The sequence below is a fragment of the Callorhinus ursinus genome, unplaced genomic scaffold (assembly GCF_003265705.2).
Source record: "Callorhinus ursinus isolate GAN/ISIS: 27379988/994484 unplaced genomic scaffold, GSC_fseal_2.0 scaffold1, whole genome shotgun sequence".
NCBI lineage: Eukaryota > Metazoa > Chordata > Mammalia > Carnivora > Otariidae > Callorhinus > Callorhinus ursinus.
Window position 1 is genome coordinate 75,054,784 of NW_027397063.1, and position 20,256 is coordinate 75,075,039.

General features: G+C 43.6%; 2 long non-coding RNA genes across 4 annotated transcripts in view; both read right to left on the minus strand.

The window, feature by feature from the left end:
* Positions 1–339: 339 nt before the first annotated feature.
* LOC112828863 (uncharacterized) overlaps positions 340–20,256 on the minus strand; it is a 62,708-nt gene continuing 42,791 nt past the window's right edge. For all 3 annotated transcript variants that reach the window (XR_003209606.2, XR_012379511.1, XR_012379512.1), the window contains one exon: positions 340–676. This is a non-coding gene — a long non-coding RNA (uncharacterized lncRNA). The remainder of the gene's footprint in view (positions 677–20,256) is intronic.
* Positions 4,743–15,718, minus strand: LOC141373461 (uncharacterized). Its single transcript, XR_012379514.1, has 3 exons — positions 15,484–15,718; positions 13,881–14,078; positions 4,743–11,964 (listed from the first exon to the last, which is right to left on the minus strand). It is a non-coding gene; the product is annotated as an uncharacterized lncRNA (long non-coding RNA).

A 20,256-nucleotide genomic window follows, 5' to 3' on the forward strand; every position in this document is an offset into this window, starting at 1 on the left:
TCTCTCTCTCTCCCTCTTGCTCTCTCTAAAATAAATAAATCTTTAAAAAATGTACTTGTCACACTATACCACTCATTAAATTATTCTTGGACGTTTAAATAATACATAAGCACTGGAAGTAATGCTGCAGTGACCATCTTCATACACAAAACTCTTTGTATCCTTTGGCTTATTTCTCTATATTAAATTCCTTTAACAAGTCAGGGGACTGAACTTTTTTTCCTTTTCGACAGCTATTGCATTCCAAAGGACTTTAAGAATTCACACTTCCATCAAATGTAAGGATATACCAACTTCAAACTTTACCAAAACTTTGCAAACACTTGAGTGTTTCTTTAGAAATGTTTATTAGCACATGTAAAACAGTGCCTCCTTCTTCTTTATCTTTGCATTTCTCTAACAGTTTGTGAGGTTAAACATTTTTCTTCTACTTTTTAAAACATGTTTATTACTTCTTAAATTATCTACCATAGGGGTATATAAAGAGCATCAATACCAACACTAAACATGGATCAGCACACAGTGTTAAGTACTCAGTTAGGTCCATGTGGCAAGTCTCCATGTGAAGATTACAAAGGGGACCATAATGAGCGTGAGTTGGAAAGGCTGTCCAAACTTGGGTTCACATCCTTCTTCTTCACTTACTTTTTGGGAAAACCCGGACTTCAAATTCATTCTGTAGAAGATGGTATGAACAATAAAAAGCATCCAAGGTTGTGGTGAGGATTAACTAACTCTGAGGTACAGATTGTATCCCAAGCGCACAGCACGGTTCCTAACGTGCAGTAGATGCCCAATACACATGTGACCTCTGTTAAGTCCTGCGAATACAGGAAGTCCCCAATAAATGCTAAATCTTAAGATATTTTCCCTGATCTCCTGGAACTAATAACCTGGATTTGACGAAAAGACAGAAGAATAAAATCATAAGTTCTTCATATAGATATTTGCACATGGAACGCTTTTGATGTAGAAATACAACATGCTAGGAGAGCGCAAAGGACCCTTGACAGAAGTGAGACATGAATAATCAACATGACTTAGTTTATCGGAAAAGGTAAGAATGTCCAGCATAGACAAATCCATAAAGACAGACTATAAATTAGTGGTTGCCAGGGACTGGGGTAGGGGTGGGGGGATGGGAAGTAACCGCTAACAGGTATGGGGTTTCTTTTGGGGCTGATGGAAATATTATAAAATTAGATAGTGGTTGTAAACTTTGTAAATATACTTGAAACCACTGAACTGTGCATTTTAAAAGGTTGAATTTTATATATGAATCACATCTAAATAAAAAAAATGAGAAGTGTGTTCTTTTCTGTGGCTTATTAATTTAGAATCCATTCCAATTAAGCAAGTTCTAAGGCAAGATTAAATAAGGAATTTATTCAAAAGCTCTAATATTTTCCTTCTGCATGTGACTGAGCCCCAAATTCAGAAATTAGGAGATTGAATAAACTTTGGTACCTGTTGTCCCTATCGTCAAGAAGAAAATGTAAACATGTCTTGTTATTCTTTCCTACCCCAAATTAGCTATTAATTAGTTTCCTTAATTTGAAGAGTATAAAGATCACTGTTTTCAATTAGCCTGGGTCTGTTTAAATGCTGAACAGTGTCTTAGGAGCTGTTGAGAACATATTATAGTAGAGGGCAACAGATCACAACACCTCGATATTACTCAAATGAAAACTGATAATTCCTTGAGTAAAGACAACAGAGATGCCTTTATAGGGTCCCTTAACCAATCTGAAGGTAAAAGAAGGCAATTGAAGGTTGGAACACCACCAATTTAACTGTCTCTTTCTACTTTATAGTTACTCTTGTTTGTTTTTTTCTGATGTGGCCCTTTAAAATATCTTAGGTTATCTTTCTCTTGTTCTTCAGAATGTCTGAACAAATAATTACTGCAGAATTTAGTTATTTCAGTATGAAATGGTCAGAGAGTGGACTTTTTAGTAAGACATACGTATTTGGTCTTTATTCTTATTTCTGGCACAGAGCTCCTAAAACCCGTGGAATTTCATAAGTGATGAGAGTGACAAAGGTGTCTTTTGTTACGTTAATGAGGTGACTTTTGGACTGCACTATGGATAGGGGCTGGCTGCCAGTGGAACCAACCATGTGATTAGAGGACTGGAACTTTCAGTCCCAACCCCCTAACCTCCAGGGAGGGGAGAGGGTCTGGAGATTGAGTTCAATCACCAATGGCCAATCACTGACTCATGCCAATGTAATGAGGCCTCCATAAAACCCCAAAATGACTGGGTTCAGAGAGCTTCTAGGCTGGTAAACGCATGGTAATTTGGGGTGAGTGACTTCCTCTGAAAGGGCATGGAAACTCTGAGCCCTTTTTTCCATACCTTGCCCTAAATGTCTTTCCCATCTGGCTATTCCTGAGTTATAGCTTTTCATGATAAAGTGGTAACCTAGTAAGTAAAATGTTTCTGAGGTCTGTGAGCCACTCTAGCAAGTTAATCAAAACCCAGGATGGGGGTCATGGGAGCCTCTGAGTTATAGCCAGTCAGTCAAAAGCAAAAGTAGCCACCTGGACTTGCCAACAGCTCTCCAAATGGAGGACAGTCTTGTGGGACTATCTCTGAATAGATAGCACTAGAAACCCATGAAGTTGAATTGTAGGACACCCAACCGGTATTGGAACATTGCTTGGCATGGGGGAAACCCACACACTGGAACTGGGTGCAGAACCCTTAGTATCATATACCCAAAAGGACTACACATTGTCTAATTTTATATTTAATTGGTATTAACCTGTGTTAAATATATTTTTTCTGCTAAAACTTCAAAAGAGATTCATTTTAATTATATCTATTCCAGATTTGTAATAGATTGTGTGAACAATCACATGCAGAATGCAATTGTGTGACTATACACACAGTAACATGTATTATACCCTGTGTCAAACATCGGATTGCAATGTGTTAAGACATCAATTTATCCTAAAATTCTTTGGTAATAAATGAAAAATGTGATTTGGCTCCTTGTTGTGTGGTTCCTTTTGCTGCACATTTTCCAGCTGTTACTTGCTTGATGGCACTCAGAATACCTGGCCAGAGACTCTCAAAGTTATCAGTCAAACACGGAGGAATCAAAGTCTGGCTTGGGTTTCCTGCTTGAGCCAATAGGAAATAAAAATTAGTCTTCTGCTCTTTTGTCCTACTTAAAGATTTTAAAAAAAATAATATATGTGGGAAGCAAACAAAAGCCTTCTGCTAAAACAATTGATAAAAACTACACAATAATTAATGACTTAAAATGTCAAAAAAGGCACCCTGGATTTTTCCCCCTTAATGAACTCAGAGTAGTTTAATTTTAAAGTGCATGTATCAGAGGGGAATAAATGCAACAAATATATCTGTACTCAATTGAATCTGAGAGTTAGTAGAGGGCCCAAACTGGTAGAGAAAAATACCCACATTGCCTTGTTTCCACTTTATTGTAGGCTATAGGAGATTATAGTGAGTGTTCCTTTTACAGGAAGTTTCTTTCAACTCTTGCTGCTTAACAAAAGGAAGCTTACCCTTAGGGAGCCAAGATTTGGGAAAGGTTTGTCTGCTCACATCAAGACCTCCTCCCCTTGTTTTATTCTCATTTTTGTGTCTTTGAACACTTGCAAGCTCTACTCCTTGTCCAAACATGGTGAGAATGAAATGGCTTTAAGAAGATCAGAATACTCTTGGGGCGCCTGGGTGGCTCTGTTGGTTAAGTGTCTGACTCTTGATTTCAGCTCAGGTCATGATCTCAGGGTCATGATCTCAGGATCGTGAGATAGAGCCCTGCATAGGGCTCTGCCCACACCCTCTCCCTCTGCCATCCCCCCTAAAAAAAAAAAAAAAAAAAAAAAAAGATCAGAATACTCTGGAAGCCAAGGGAGTGATACTAGGCATTGGTTCTAGGAATGCATGGATGAGGTACTTAGAGGGAAGTTACCCCAAGTTTTGAGCTATTCTAGAACCGTCATTTCTCCTAGGAAAGCCTAGTATTCCAATGGGTAGACATTGTCCGCATTTTCCCCCACCTGGTCTTTCTTTCTCTTCCATCTCCTCTGCCATATCTTGAAAGCCGTGACCGGGTTAGGGATAAAAAAAAAAAAAAAAAAAAAAACTCAGAAAAAGGAGAAGTCTTCAGAGTAGGCAAACCCTTCCAACTTTCCTTCTGATGTGGCTGAGCTGGTATAGGTATGAGAAAAAGAAAACAACAAAACTGTCCTATACAATTCAAGAGCCCAGGATTTAAAAACTGGCTTAGTTCATTCATCCCTGAATAAATCACTAAGCCCCTCTGGGCCTCAGCTTCCTGATCTATTAAATGGGCATAAAATATCTGCCTTTACAGGTTTACTGTGAAGAAAGTACCTGACACATAAATGCTTAATAAATGCTGTTGGCCTTCCTGTGTGTGGTGGGACGGGGTGGAGGTCATGGCTGGGGGCGAAGGGGAGGATTGCCTCTAGCCTCTCCACAATTAAAGCACCAAATGAATGTCCTGGGTGACCCCAAAGCAGTTACAGTTCACTAGGCACACGTTTTGAAAGGGGTTCACGAGAACTCAATTAAAAATATCAGATGATACCAGCTTGTTCAGGGTTCTCTCCATAATACTTTGAGGGGTTCCTTTCAATCAGGACATTATAAAAATACTAGAGGATTTTTTATAATGGACCAAATTCACACTGTAGAACAAACTGTACACAATTTTTACATAAACTTAGTTAGAACTGTGTATACAGTTATATATAATTCATATTTTTATTATAATTCAGCCTTTACTGATACAAAGATGGCAAAAATAAAACGAGATGAAAAACTGGTAGGTGAAAGTAGAACAAAATGTAAATCAAAGTGGAACATCATTCCCAGCCACATTTTAGCACCTTTGATTTAGAGAATTATAAAATTTCAAGTTTGAGGCCCCCTTAACGATCATGCAAGCCAGCCAAACACCTGAAGCATGCTATTCATTTTACATGCACATGAAGATTAGAGTCACTTGGTTTCTGATTACCCAGGCCACTTTTTCAAAGCATTTTACTCAATTTTTTGTATATATATCCACACATAAAGATAAATTGATATAAATATCACCATACACATGCCTTTACAGTCCCTTTTTTCTCTTACATTTTGTAACCCAGGTTAACAACTTCATATATTCTTCCATATATTCCCCCAGGCTTAAATCAGTTTTTACACACACACACACACACACACACACACACACACACACATTTTCTTTTTCTTTTCATCATTTGTTTTACAGAAATGGGATCACCTTACACAATATCCAAAGCCCTGGTCTACACAGCTTCAGCCCAATCTTTATCCAGCTTCTTCATCTAACACTAACAGTTTTGTGTTTGACATACTACCAGAAAGATAAACCAATACACTTTAGAATTATTTTCAAAAGCTAAGTTGAAACAAAGGGATTCATCAGTCTTTAGTTAAGCTTGGTGATTTGCACATAGCACTTTGTTGGTAAACCTTGATTCCAAAACTATTTCTAGTTTTTACTTTTTTTCTTTTCTTCTTGGTACCTGTTGTTCAAAGTACCGCTCTGTCTACAAGGGTGAGTTTTCAGAGGTTTCTGGGTAAAAATTGTAGCCAAGACATATGTATATTCTAGGGGAAATGGGCACATACACGCTGAAGGTCAAAGGAAAGAGTGGAGGCAGAGTGTCATCAGGCACCGTAAATGGATGATTGAGTTGCCAAGAGAAATGGGCCAGAGACTCCACCTTCCACTAGCACACCAATGACACTCATTCATGTCTCAGCTGCTCAGCCACCAAGGATCTTAGTGCCTTATTTGGCTTAGTAACACAGGAAAAGCCCTGACAAAGTAATGAGCCCTCAAGTCCCCCACTTCAAATCTTCAGGCTGCTGCTGCTTCTTTTTTTTTTTTTCTAAGATTTTATTTATTTATTTGACAGAGAGAGACACAGCAAGAAAGGGAACACAAGCAGGAGGAGTGGGAGAGGGAGAAAGAAGCAGGCTTCCCACTGAGCAGGGAGCCCGATGCGGGGCTCAATCCCAGGACCCTGGGATCATGACCCAAGCCAAAGGCAGACGCTTAATGACTGAGCCACCCAGGCGCCCCGTCAGGCTTCTACTTAGTGCCTTCTTCCCTCTCTCAGGTTCCCAGTGCCTGGAAGGTGTCATTATCATTCCCCATTAAAACTGCTTCAAAGAAAAAACTGGGTGGATGGAACTAAAGGGTATTATGCTAAGCAAAATAAGTCAACCAGAGAAAGACAGTTATCATATGATTTCACTCGTATGTGGAATTTAAGAAACAAAACAGAGGATCATAGAGGAAGGGAAGGAAAAATAAAATAAGACGAAATCAGAGAGGGAGACAAACCATAAGAGACTCTTAACCATAGGAAACAAATTGAGGGTTGCTGGAGGGAAGGGACTGGGGGGATGGGGGCAACTGGATGGTGGGCATTAAGGAGGACATGTGATATAATGAGCACTGGGTGTTATATGCAACTAATGAATCACTGAACTCTACCTCTGAAACTAATAAAACACTGTATGTTAATTGAATTTAAATAAATTTTTTTAAAAAAGGAAAAAACCAGAGGGACACATTCACACTAAGATCATATCATAAATGAATAATAAGAGAACTTCAACATACCTAGAGCGTTGTTTGCATTTTTATAAAAACAAAAGCATTATTTAAAAAAGAAAAATCCAATAGGGTAGTTGTCAAGGATAAAAAAACACATAGGAAAGAAGGCCTGCAGAGCCTTTCCAACACTCCTGAATGCACACATAAGCCTCCATAAGAGATGCCCCTAAGAGCCTCTTCTCTACAAAGAGTACAGCACTGGAGTTCAGAAAATCTGCAGGTGTGGTTCCAGCTCAGCTGTGCAGCAGACAGAAACTGAACAAGTCACTTCACTGTCTAGGTCCCAGTTTCTTCATTTGTAAAGTGAAGGTCTTGAATTAGATCACTTCGAGGTCACTTCCAGCTCCAACATGCCAGGGTTCTAGGATTACAGTGGCCTTTCTGAGTGGACCACATTATCATCAGGACTTAAAAGAGATCGCATGCTTGCCATGGTATCATAAAGGATTTCTTGGCAAATCCAGAATGGAAAGACTCTTCTCTGCACTAATCACCTCCCTATCCCTTAACCCCCTCCCACTCTTGAGGTAGAGAGCATGGCTTAAGGAAAACTGTAGCTTCAGTTCCATACCAATGTTTATCAATGACTTGATATCTCATAAGACTGTTCCATTTGTTCTCAGTTTTCTATCTCTGAAACTAAACTCTACACTAATGTCAGGGTGATCCTTTTAAATGTGAAAAGTTGACCATGCCAACTCCTGCTCAGTCATCTAAAACAGTCTCTCATCACCTACTGTAGCAAACACTGCTGGTTGCCAACTCAGCAACCATTTGTCCTGTTTCCTCTACTTTATATCAGAAGCCCAATTTTGTTCCAGTGTCCTCTATCTGGCCATGTACTTTAGAAGAAATGGGTCTGTCCCCTCCAGGGGGTGAGTCCAGATTCATCTGAGCCAGTCATGGTGGTTGCATTCCCCTTGCCAGTGAACGGTTTAGGGTTGGGCATGTGATGTGATTTTGGCCACTGAGGCATGAGGAATAAATCTGATGGGGTGGGGGAAGATGCTTCTAAAGAAAGGTTTTCCTTCCTGGTTAAAAAGACACACACCAAGTCAGACAACAAACAAACCTCTCTTCCTTTTTGGTCACCTTATGATCAGAAGAAGAGCCAGTCTGAGGATAAAACATCATACCAAGAATGGTAGAGCAGAAAAGTGGAAAGAGCCTAGGTCCTTAATGACAGAGTTGAGCCACTGAATTCAGCCATCTTGGAACCTCCCGCCTTTGAGCATATTATATATGCTAATAAATTTTCTTTAGTGCTTAAGCCAATAGGGTTGGAGGTTTCTGTTCTTGCAGATGAACACCTGCTAATACATCTACAGTGGAAAACTAGTATCTATTTTTTGGCATACAAGGCCCTTTATGTTCCAATCACCCCATTTCTGTAATTGTAGACAAGGCTTTAGCCACCCCATACATTGCCTAGAATACCCCCCTCCAAATTGTCCACCCCGCTAAACACCACTAACTTATCCTTCAAGTTCCAACAAAAGTATATCATCCTTTTTAAAACTTTCCCTAGCCTCCTCGGGCAGACTCTGCAGTCCTAATTTCCAGCAGCATTTCGTACATGCCTCCATTATGTTGCTACCATTTGCATGCCCATCAACCACACTAGACTGTGAACTTCTTGAGGGCAAGAGCCTCAAGGGCCTGTTTCTCTTGTACTACCAGCCCCTGTGCATATTTCCGATTCATGGGCCCATAGTCAATATCTGCTGAACGAATGTAACACCTGACTTTATCTATCATTTTAGGAAAACTGTTCGCTCTTAATTTGGAAGTTTAATTCCTTTTTATCTTAATGTGGGCCTTGTCCGATGGGCTAGGACTCAAATTCACAGTTCTGAGTAATTGAAATGTCTGAGACAACATAACCACCAGTTCCTGAGACCTTCACAAACTTTGAGAGGTGGCTTTGGAGTTCTTTACGTTTGACAGCCTGACTATCAATCATGTTCTCTTCATTAAAAGAAATGAACAGTGGAGGGAAATGTGCCCACTCCATTTGGAAAGTGTACAAATCCTATCCTATAGCTCAGCTCCAAGATGAAGAACTACTAACACATAATAGGGCCACCTCAGTGATCCATCCATCTTGAAAACATCAATGTAGGCTAATTTTTTAGAGTGACCAAAACTCTTATCAAAGGAAATGTGGAACAAGGAGATTTCAGACCACAAGTCCCGAATCTAAATCCATTCAGCTTAAGCTTTCCTATATGTTGGGAAACTGCTTTGCCAAGATCAGATACCATCTTTCACACCAGCCTGCACCCTGCCATTCTCTGTCCCCTCCACACACGCCACACACAGACAGACATCTGGAAATTCCATTCAACTTCTTTCTGTAAATAAATGCAACTTGTACTGGGAGCTCTGCTGAGTCCACATCTGCCCAGATGTGAAACAAAAGACACAACCTGCCATGCACAAGATAAACCACTGGGAACTGGAACCCACAATTTCAGCAATTCCCTATTCAGGCCCCAAGCACTCTCTTGGAAATGTACATCACGTTTAGTGTGACGGGGGTGAACAATTACACTAGGGGTGGGATGACTCATTTAAATAGCATAATTCAAATATCTTATTCATGTTGCAATATAATTGAACTCCTGAGGGGCTGCTACACTCATAGCAGGAAAGGGGGAAGAAGAAAAATGCAGAGAAATTACCTGGCCGGTAGGTAGGTCCCAGAGGCCAAAGGGGGTCAGGGTGAGCAGGACGCTGGCCTGCCTTAACAATGAGCAGCCCCCCACTTAACCTTCACAGGGCAAATAAGGAAATTTCCCTCTACTCTTCCTGGAGGTGGGGGGCCCCACTGACCACTTACACTGTCTACCTGAAAAATACAAATGCTAGTCCAGAGTCATTCCGTCATCAAAATGTGCCAAGTACCTACTCTGTGCTAGCATCAGGGATGCAAAGAGAAGACAAAATTCCTCCCCCCAAAGTAGCTCTCACAATAGTAGGGAAGACAGACAAAACAGCGTGACCAGTGCTAGAACAGAGAGGTAGAAAAGACACTTGCAAGAAGACAGTTGAATTCTGAGAGTGCCTGTCCAGGCCTCACAGGACACAAGTCTAAAATGCCTTGAAAGATGAGTAGAATTCCCTAGAGGAGTAGGAAGGGTCTCCTGGGCTTACACAAGACGCAGAAACAAGGTGACGTGTCAAATGATAGGGAGCTGAGAGTAGTCTGGGGGGGGGAGGTGTTGGATACATACAGGATGGGGGGAGGCGAGAAGGGCCACTTTTACATCCAGGCCCAGCCTCCAGCTGCCTCTCCAGCCTTATTTCCTCCCACTTGTTGATCTTGACTCACACTCTGGGCACATCCCTAAACACCACTCCCAGGCCTTCCTGTGCTTTCCTCCTTGAACACGCACCCTTTCTCTGCCTTGAGTTTCCCTCACCTGTTCTTTCTCATGTTCCCCTTCTCTGCCTGGACATTTCGTCTCTGTGTGAAGCCTCCCTACATCCCTGGGCAGATCAAGGTGCTTGCCCCTCTGCCTCCCCCATTTGGCCACTTGCTAGGACCGACTATACTCCTACTTCAAAAAGAGCACGGACACAGTCCCTGCCTTCAGAGGAGAGCTCGGGAACCTAAAGCCCTGAAACACAGAGCAAGACTCACAAGCCATGAATACAATCCCCAGTGCCCAGATGATCACTGCAGGCTGAGCTGCCTCGTTATAACAAAGGGTGCAGGGACCGAAGGCCACATCCCTAAGCCAGCTCCACTCTGTCCATGGCCCTCACTCAACCCTTCCAACTCCAGCATCTTTCACTGCATTGTCTCAATCCATAACCCCAATCTTGTTTCGTTCCTTTAATCCTCCATTTCGAAGATTGCTCTAGTCTCTTCTTGTCCCATAACCAGTTGTCAGGAGACAATATGACAGTAAGGGAGAACACAAGCTTTGACTTCAGGCAGAGCTAGACCTGTATCCCAGCCGCAACAACCTGATGACTTGCTGTGAATTTAAGGAGATGACAGCGTTTAACTGCTCCAAGACGCGGTAAGCCTTCAACAAGCTGCAACCCTTGTGGCCGTTGATTAGCCTTGGGGTCATCCATCATTGCAACCATCTCTAAGCTTCATATCTACTATCCTGAGTTCCACCAGTTTTCTCCCTTCCCTTCTCCACCCTGTCCCTTATTCTTCAGCAAGAGTGACCTATCCTATACTGCTGTAAGACCTCCCAGCTACATAGAGGCGATGGCATTTTGATGATCTAAAAGACAAGTAGTCTTTGCATCTATGGATCTGACAAGAAGAGGGTATACCAGCAAGTGAGAAATGGTGAATGAAGACAGAGACAGGGAACTATGTATCTAGAGTTCTTGTAGGGGACTGTAGCGTTTCTGTTTGGCTGGATGGTGCGGTCCATGCCAGAGATGTTTAGAGGTCAAGATAGACAGAGTCTGAGACCATCATCTGCAGTTTTGGGGAAACCACAGGCATAGATTTGTGGGGGTGGGGAAGGTGGGAGCAAGATGTAGGCTGACTGTGTACAGGATGCATTGGGAAGGGAAGGGACTCAAGACACAGGTCCCTCCACAAGGATGACCCTCTTGTCATAAAAAAGTCACAAATTCAGAAGCCCTGAATTCCAAGATCTGCAACCAATGAAGGAAATGACCTTGGGACTTCAGTTGGCTCATCTGCAAAATGAGAAGCTGGACTTTTGTGTGGGGTTACCCAAAGTTCAAATACCAGCCTGGTCACTTATCAGAACAAGACCTTAGGTAAGATACTGAATTTTTTGATGTTTTCATTTCCCTCATCTGTAAAATGATGGCAAAAGCAAAATACTTCCTTTACAGTGCTGCTGCAAAGACACAGCACAGACAACCAGGTTTGGCACACGATAGGAATTTAAAAAGGAAAAGAAAGAGGAAAATGGTAACTGTCAAAAGTCCTTCCAGCTTAAAAAAAAAAAGAAAAAGAAAAAAAAGATTCACAGTGCTTCCTATTACAGTCTTTTCTTATTCAGAAAAAGATCTGGAACCCAATCTGGGCTAGTTTGGGGTACAACATGAAAATTTCCTTCTTATCCATAAAAAAAATTATGATTTGAGTACATAATGATCCTTTCCAGATACACATTGTCTTCAGAATATGAAAATGTATCATTAGGAAGATAGAAAAGCAATTGTAAAAGTCCTGAAAACAATAAAATTCAGTTAAGCCTTTGATTTCTAACTCAGGCTTAGCCTGCACTTCGAAGAGGAAGGGCTATCAAACAGGTATGCAGGCACACCACTCGTGTCTTCGTGTGACTCATGGAGACTCTGGAAAGCAAACAGACCACAAAACTATGACCAAGTGCTTACCAAAGTCAACCAAACCTTAGATGTCCCCAAATTTGTCTGTGGCAGATCAGTTTCTACCCCTTCCAGAATCTGGTGACCAAAAACATATGACCTATTTCAAGACTCGGGCCAGCAAGGTCCTGTTTCAGTTCTTAAAAGAAGTCCCAGGAGTTTTCAGTCCTATTCCGCCCTTCTACACACCTTGCACTTACCCACCATTAGGAAAACATTTGTCACACTGCAGTTGGGTTTCTGGGTGTCTGTCTTCCCCAGAGACTGAACATACGGACATGTCTCCTTTGTGTTTCTCTCCCCAGTGCCTCTTGTACCACTCGCCACGCCTACTACATATTCAACCCCTGTGATCCAAGGCAGCCTGACACCAAAGTGTGTCCTAGTCTTGTAATTACACCCACTGCATCCCGAAGAACTGAAGACAAAAATACCTGGAATACATGGTCAAATGAGCATTCACATCCCATGCCATTCTCTCCACCCCAAATACCCTTTCCTTTCATTTTTGACACTTCTCAGGTCTCCTCCAGAAGACATTTCCTTATTGATTCCCACTCACTTCTGACTATGTCTTGCCACTGTGCCTCTCTTAGCAATTAGTACTCAAGGTGTGTTAGAGGAATTACCATCTCTTTCACTCTGCAGCAGTGTGCTGCCCTGAGGAGGCTCTCTCTGGGCTCTGCCCTTTGGCTCTCCTTCTCCTTCATCTACTCAGAAAACTCCCCACTTCCTGAGCCTCCCTCTTCCTGACCTCCTTTCCCACAGAGGAAGCATCTCTGAGGTGGACGGAGCAGGGCCCAGGTCAGAGATTCTCACCCGACTATTCATCACAATCATCTAGAGGTTGGAAAATAACAGATGGGGGCTCCCTGCTCCTCCCCATTCAACAGACAGCAGCATCGTCTTGTGCTGTGCCAGCTGCATCCCCAAGACATGATGGTGAAGGTCAGAGTAAATGGATTTGGCCATATTGGGCACCTGGTCACCAGGGCTGCTTTTAACTCTGGAAAAGTGGATATTGTCACCACCAATGACCCCTTCTCATTGACCTCAAATACATGGTCTACATGTTCCAAGTATGATTCCACCCATGACAAAGTCAATGCCACAGTCAAGGCTGAGAATAGGAAACTTGTCATCAAGAGAAAGCCCATCTCTGGGGCACCTGGGAGGTGCAGTCGGTTAAGCCCCTGCCTTCAGCTGAGGTCATGATCCCAGGGTCCAAGGATCGAGCCCCGCATTGGGCTCCCTGCTCAGCAAGGAGCCACTTCTCCCTCTCCCACTTACCCTGCTTGTGTTCTCTCTCTCTCTTTCTCTCAAATAAATAAAATCTTAAAAAAAAAAAAAAGAAAGAAAAGAAAAGAAAGCCCATCTCCATCTTCTAAGAGAAAGTTCCCGCCAACGTCATGGGGTGATGCTGGTGCTGAGTACCTTGTGGAGTCCACTGGGGTCTTCACCACCATGAAGAAGGCTGGGACTCATTTCAAGGGTAGACCTAAGAGGGTCATCAACTCTGCCCATCCTGCCCCCATATTTGTGATGGGTGTGAACCATGAGAAATATGACAACTTTCTCAAGATTGTCAGCAATGCCCCCTATACCACCAAATGCTTGGCCCCTCTGGCAGGGGACATCCATAACAACTTTGGCATAGTGGAGGGACTCATGACCACAGTCCATGCCATCACTGCCACCCTGAAGACTGTCGATGGCCCCTCTGGGAAGCTGTGGTGTGGTGGCCAAGGGACCACCCAGAACATCATCCCTGCTTCTACTGGTGCTGCCAGGGCTGTAGGCAAGGTCATCTTTGTACTGAACAGGAAGCTCACTGGCATGGCCTTTCACGTCCCCACCCCCAACATGTCAGTCGTGGATCTGACCTGCCACCTGGAGAAAGCTGCCAAATACGATGACATCAAGAAGGTGGTGAGGCAGGCATCGAAGTGTCCCCTCCAGGGCATCCCGGGCGACACTGAGGATCAGCTTGTCTCCTGTGACTTCAACGGTGACACCCTCTCTTCCACCTTCGATGCTGGGACTGCGTTGCCCTCAATGACCATTTTTGTCAAGCTCATTTCCTAGCACAACAATGAATTTGGTTACAGCGACTGAGTGGTAGATTGTGTGGTTGACGTGGCCTCCAAAGAGTAAGAGCCCCCTGGACCACCAGCCCCAGCAAGAGCAAGAGGAAGAGAGGGGCCTTCGGCTGCTAGCGAGTCCTTGCCCCAACTTCTCCCCCAACACACTGAGAATCTCCTGACCTCTACAGGGTTTCCATTCCAGACCCCCTGAAGAAGGGGAGGAGTTTGGGGAGACCTGCCTTGTCATGTACTATCGATAAAGGACACTATACCCAGCCCCCCCCCCAAAAAAGGAAAAATAACAGATGGGTATGTGTGATCATTGCTTTCTGGAAGAAAACAGATCACAAGTCACTGTTGGAAGTGTTCACCTTTGAAAGGAAGGACTGAGGGCTGGATAGAAGGGGTACAGACTTTCTTTCTGTACTGTGAATTTTTACTTTAGGCATGCATGTCATTTAATTTTCTAAAAACATGGAAAAAACAGATGCTCAAGGTCTGCTCCCAGATATGATTATTTAGAATATCCAGGAAGGGGCCTCAGCAGCCGTATTTTATTTAAAGCTTTGGGTGATTTTGATGCAAAGGCAGAGTTGGGGCCCATGGAGGAGAAAAAGGGTATATTCGAGTTGTGTAGGTATGAATGCACATACCTACATGTGATTGTGTGTGGGAGGGTGGGGGTTGGGAGCAGGATTCCACAACTTAAAAAAAAAAAAAAAAATTCCCCTCTCCAATATTCCTTGCATAGAAGTTCCTTAGCCTTCTCCCCAGAAGCCAGATCAGACAGTGGGCTCAGTCTCTGGCGCCTAGGGAAAGGTCAGAATGAAGCTTGTTCCCCATTGGAGGGTGAGTAGTGAAGGGTGACAAGTACGGACTCGGGAGCCAGGCAGCCCAGGTTCCGGTCCTGGCCCTAACTGTGCTTCCAGACACTTTTCTCTGCCTTCGTGTCCTCATTAGGGTGGTGTGAAGATGGTGTGTGCTGCTATGTCCAGAGTACTTAGAGTCAGGCCCGGTAGAGGAAAAGCACAGTGTAATCCCCGGCTATCAGCACGGGAAAGCAGGGGAGCCCCTCATTACCAGGAAAGCTGAAGCAGATCATCCCCCTCTTCCTCTGTGCCCCTGCAGAGCCACATTGCTGTCCCGGTACCATCACACCATGATGCCATGATCTGTGTGCATGCCTGTCTGCATGACTGGGGTGTTAGTGCCCTATGAGAGACACAATTTCCCGTGGGATTTGTGTCATCCCTTGCACAGATAGCAGTGGCCTCTGAGAAACTGTAAAGCGTGCCAAGGAAGGAGTCACTTAGTCACAAAGCTGGAGCATCTCTTTCTTCCAGGAAGCCATCCTTGACCTAGCCACATTTAACTATCTTCTCCTCTTCCTCTGTGGACTCACCTCCTGGTAGCTGGTCAACAGTCCACCACCTGAGGCTGAAATTCCATCTCTCCCAGCAGGCGAGGGCTCCTGGAGCATGAGCCTTTTCTTCTCCCGTGTTACATACACACGTCCAGATCTCCGTGCATTTCTTGGCACACAGCAGGAGAGCAATAAATGTCTGTTGAGTCAGATTGCTGTTCTCCTCTGACCCTGCTGACATTCTCCGCTACGCCTACCGGAGGCAAACAAGGTGTGAACCTGGTGTAGCGTCTCTATATCAATGCGGGTGCGGTGGGGTGGAGGCAGAAGTGGGTTTATCTCTAAGAGAAGCATTTTTTTTTTTTTTTTTTTTTTTTTTAGTAAACAGTCTGCACATACTTGAAAAAGAGGAACGGGGCGTGCCCTGGTTCTAAAATCCTAGATAATTTTACTTCATCGGCAGCACGGCCCTTTGTTCTTTATTAAAACTGCATAGGAATAACCTTGCCACGCTATTGCTACTATTAATAATGTGTAGACTTTATCACATTACAAATTGTATTATGAAAATTGAGTGCCAACACCAGGGAAAACTGATAGGACAGAGCTACCTCATTCTCTGATAAGGGAGCGGACTTCCTTCGGACCTGCGCTGGCTCCCTTCTGGGCCTGCGAACAAACGGCAGCCTCCTCAGCCCCCACCCCCTGGGCCTGCGCGCCCCAGTCAAAGGGATCCGTGAGGCCCTTCTGCAAGGTGCCACCAGGCCTCCTAAATAGAACTGGCGACGAGCTGCGGCTCCGTGGCCAGCAGTTTGCCTTCAAAACAACCAGCAGGCCTTTCAAAATGACAGGAACCCAGTCCAATCCACACAGTTCTCAGTTTTTATAAGGACAGCTTCCCATAGTTTCCACCTCAGGCTTCCAAACCACCCGTGTAAACAGGGCGTCGTCCTCACTTTGCGTCTTACCCTCCCTCCTGTGTGAACTAGGAATTCTTCTCATCTCACTAGCTCCGCCCCTCTCCCCCCCCCCGCCCCGGGGTGGGGTGGCTGCCCAGGGGCTCCCCAGGAGGATCTTAACTCCGTCTTCTGATGGTGGCGCTCTGTGAGGAGGCTACACGCAGCACTGCGTCGGTGGGAAGAAGGTTTCCATCCACAGTTCATTAAACCCAGTTCGGCAGGGCACGTCCTCCATTAGGAGCTAGAGCAGCATGTCAAGCATTCTGCAAGACGACCCTGAGGGGAATACCTGCGCAGGGCTTTCTTTTGCCTACGAAAACCAAATGAGGTCTGAACCCAATGAGGGTCTGGTTTAACTTCCTCAAATCACCCCCTTATTCTTCCTGGGAAAGACCCGCCCAGCGACCCAGACTGATTCTCCGGATTTCAAATGCAAATTGCACACACTCGCACGCACACACAGGCACACACACGCTGTGAGAGAGTTTTTATGGGGTAAATGGTGGCGTCGTGAACGTCCAAGTTCAGCACCACTTTTTAACTTTCCATCACCAGGCCTTATCTTTCCAGAAAAGAGATGAAAAGGTCTGAGGGAGGGAGGTGATCATAGAGATGGGAATGGCTTTTATTAAAAGAGTGTTTTCCCAGACCTTAACTAAACCTCATCCACTTTCGTCAGTCAGGGCCGACAGTTGAGAGCAATATTAGAGGAGGTAATTGCATGTATCAGTCAACAGCTTTTGTCCCATGGCCGCTGAGAATTACAGTAAAACGGGGCACAGGAAAACAGCATACTGGATTAAAGGCAAAAAAGATCTTTCTCCAGTTTCTCTCTACTCACCAGCTGTTATGTTCCACTGCAGAAACAGAAGCAGCAATAATATCTGGGGGAAATCTAGCCTACCACAGTCTGGAGCTTTTTTTTTTTTTCCTCCTTCTGTTTTTCCTCTGCCTTAAAAGTGATTAAGCTTCGACTTTAAAGAGAAACTTTTTCAAAAAGCATTCTATCTCACCATAGCAACTAAGCTATTGACCGTATATGAATTTTTCTCCCATTCAAGTATATGGACACATATAAACCGGAACCTTCTACCGTTGCTCAGACTGACTATAAAACAGTCACCTCAGAGCTGTTTGATATCACTTGGTAACACGTCCCCGCCCCCCCCCGTAGTTGTTGCTTAAATAAACAGTTGGCAAGACACAGATACATTTTACGTACATTTGATTGTAAATCACATCAAGTCAAATCACACCATGCTGAAGAGTTAGCAGAGGGGTCTGAAATTCACCCCCGCTAAGTGGGAGTTGGAAGAAGAGAGAGAGGAGAGAGAAATGCCTATCCTTGTGCACCAAGCACAAATCCGCACAAGAGAAGTGTGATCGTCACCAGGTCCCCAGTGCTCTGGACACCACACCCTGGCTCCCTTACCCCCATGCTAAAGGAACTCCCTTTCTCTCAGCCATGAGAAAATAACGAAGTCTGTCCAAAAGCTGCCAGAGACTTTGGACACAAAAGAGGAGCATTCTTAGGGTCAAGCCGAGGGTACCTGAAAGGGAGAACCAGCTGAGCTGGGAAGGACAGAGACCAACTCCAGCAGGATAGCAGAGACCAAAGAATCGTGGCTCCAGGTCATGTCTAAGTGCTTCAGGGAAACCAGGCGCCCAGCTGAGTTTGGCCAGCTCCACTGTGACTCTGACAGAGGCCTGTCGGGACATGGATGCAGTGGACCACAATAAAGCTGTTGTTATTAATGAATTTGATTCTTAAATACTTGAAATCCTATAGCCAAGATCAACTTCATGATGCAGTAGTTAACAGGTTTTGTTTTGTTTTGTTTTTTACAGATCAAAAGCTGAGGTTTAGAGAGGTAAGGCAACTCACCAAGACATAGCCAATGAGTAATACAGGCAGGATTCAAACTCAGCTCTGTCTTTCCTAAAGCCTTGCTCATGCCACTACAACTTCATCTTGGGGTGGTGCATGTCTAGCAGTACTTGAGTGTGGACTCCAGGGATGTAGGGAGCTATAAGATAAACCTGTAGCATCTTCCTGGGACATCAAATTTATTCAAATATCGGTGAGTATCAAATGGAACAGGACGAGTAGGGTGGTGTGGGATTAAGTAATTGCATTAATCAATATTTTATGACACAGTTTTTCAAATTAAATTCAATGGGTGTATTAGAGAGCAGGATGCAATATTCCTGTTTTTTAAAAAGATTGAATAGGTAATGAATTAATATGATTCAAATTCAAACACTATAAATAGTATGAAGTGGAAAGTTTCTCTCTCACTTATCCCTGAGCCCCAATTCCCAATTCCCTTCTCAATAGGCAAATTATTACCTATTTTATGCATATACACATATGACAGGGGAGGTACATATATAATCTTTGTTTTCTTCTTTAAGAGAATAGTAGCCCACTAGACATGCTCTTCTGCACATTACTCTTTTTCATTAAACAAGAAATCCTGAAGGTCGTATCTATAAACAAAGTACTCCCTCATTCTTGTCGACAGCTGTTAGTACTTCATTAAATTGATGCATCATTATTTATTTAACCAGTCCTATTAGTGGACTTTCAGAATGTCCTGAAAACTTTGCTACTACAAACAATGCCTCAATTAATAATCTTTTACATGGATCACTTCACACATTTGAGAATATGTATGTGGGATGCATTGCCACAAGTAGGACTGCTAGGTCAAAGGCATTTGCATTTACATTTTGACAGATATTAACAAATTTCTTTCTATGGAAGTTTTACCAGTTGGCAGAAAGCCATTTCTTAGAATTATCAAACTCTTTTACGTTTGCCAACCTGACAGATGAAAAATGAAATCTCACTGTCATCATAATTTACATTTTTCTTCTTCTGGGTTGGGCCGAGTAGCTTTTCAGGTCCTTAAGAGCCATTTCTCTTTCATTTTCTGAAAACTGTCCATATCCTTTGCCACTTTTTATGGGGTTTGGGACTTTTTTAATTGGCTTGCAGAGTTCTTTAGAAGGTGCAGAAGCTAGCCCTTTGTCTGCGACTTGGGTTGTACAGTTTCTCCGGGCCCACCAGTCTGCCTCCTCTTGTCAGTTTCCACTGAGAAACCCAGCCCCGCCATGGGCAGCATGGCGCCAGCAGCCTGACCGGTCCCATGTGGATCCATGTTGACTCATCAGCACCTGGACTCTTCCTGAAACCTACTCGCTGCCTGGCCAAGCTTCCTTCCACATCTTGGGTTCTTTCCCCAGGGCCTGCTCCTGTCCAACAGACATCCAAGTCACCCTGATCTAGCTATTCCATCTCCAGCCTCCCCTGAAGAGGTGAGGACGTAAGAGAGAGGCAAGAACTGGTGCATTTTCTCAACACCAAATCCCCACCCAGTATTTATACACACCACTGTTTCTCCTCCACTAAGCATGTTCAATATCACATAGAGCAGCTCGATGATAATAATCACTATCATGTATTGAACATTTACTGTGTGCCAAGCACCAATCAAAGCACTTTACATATAATAACTCATTTCATCTTCAGAATGTCTCAGGAAGGTATTATTATCATCAACCCATTCTAGAGATGACAACACAAGTGACAGAAACATTCAATAATTTGCTAAGGATCCTAATGCCAATATGAAGCCAGGACAGAGAGTCAGGCACTCTGGACTATATATCCATCCAACCTAACCCAGCAGGTATTCTGGCCACCACTCAGGTTACATGTATCACATGCATGTACATACACCTACACACACTGCAGTGCAAGAAAATTTCGCTAATATTTTATGAGATTAAGGAATACTTTATCCCAGTACCAACATGATATGAGGTCTTGTGGGGCTTATATAAGCCA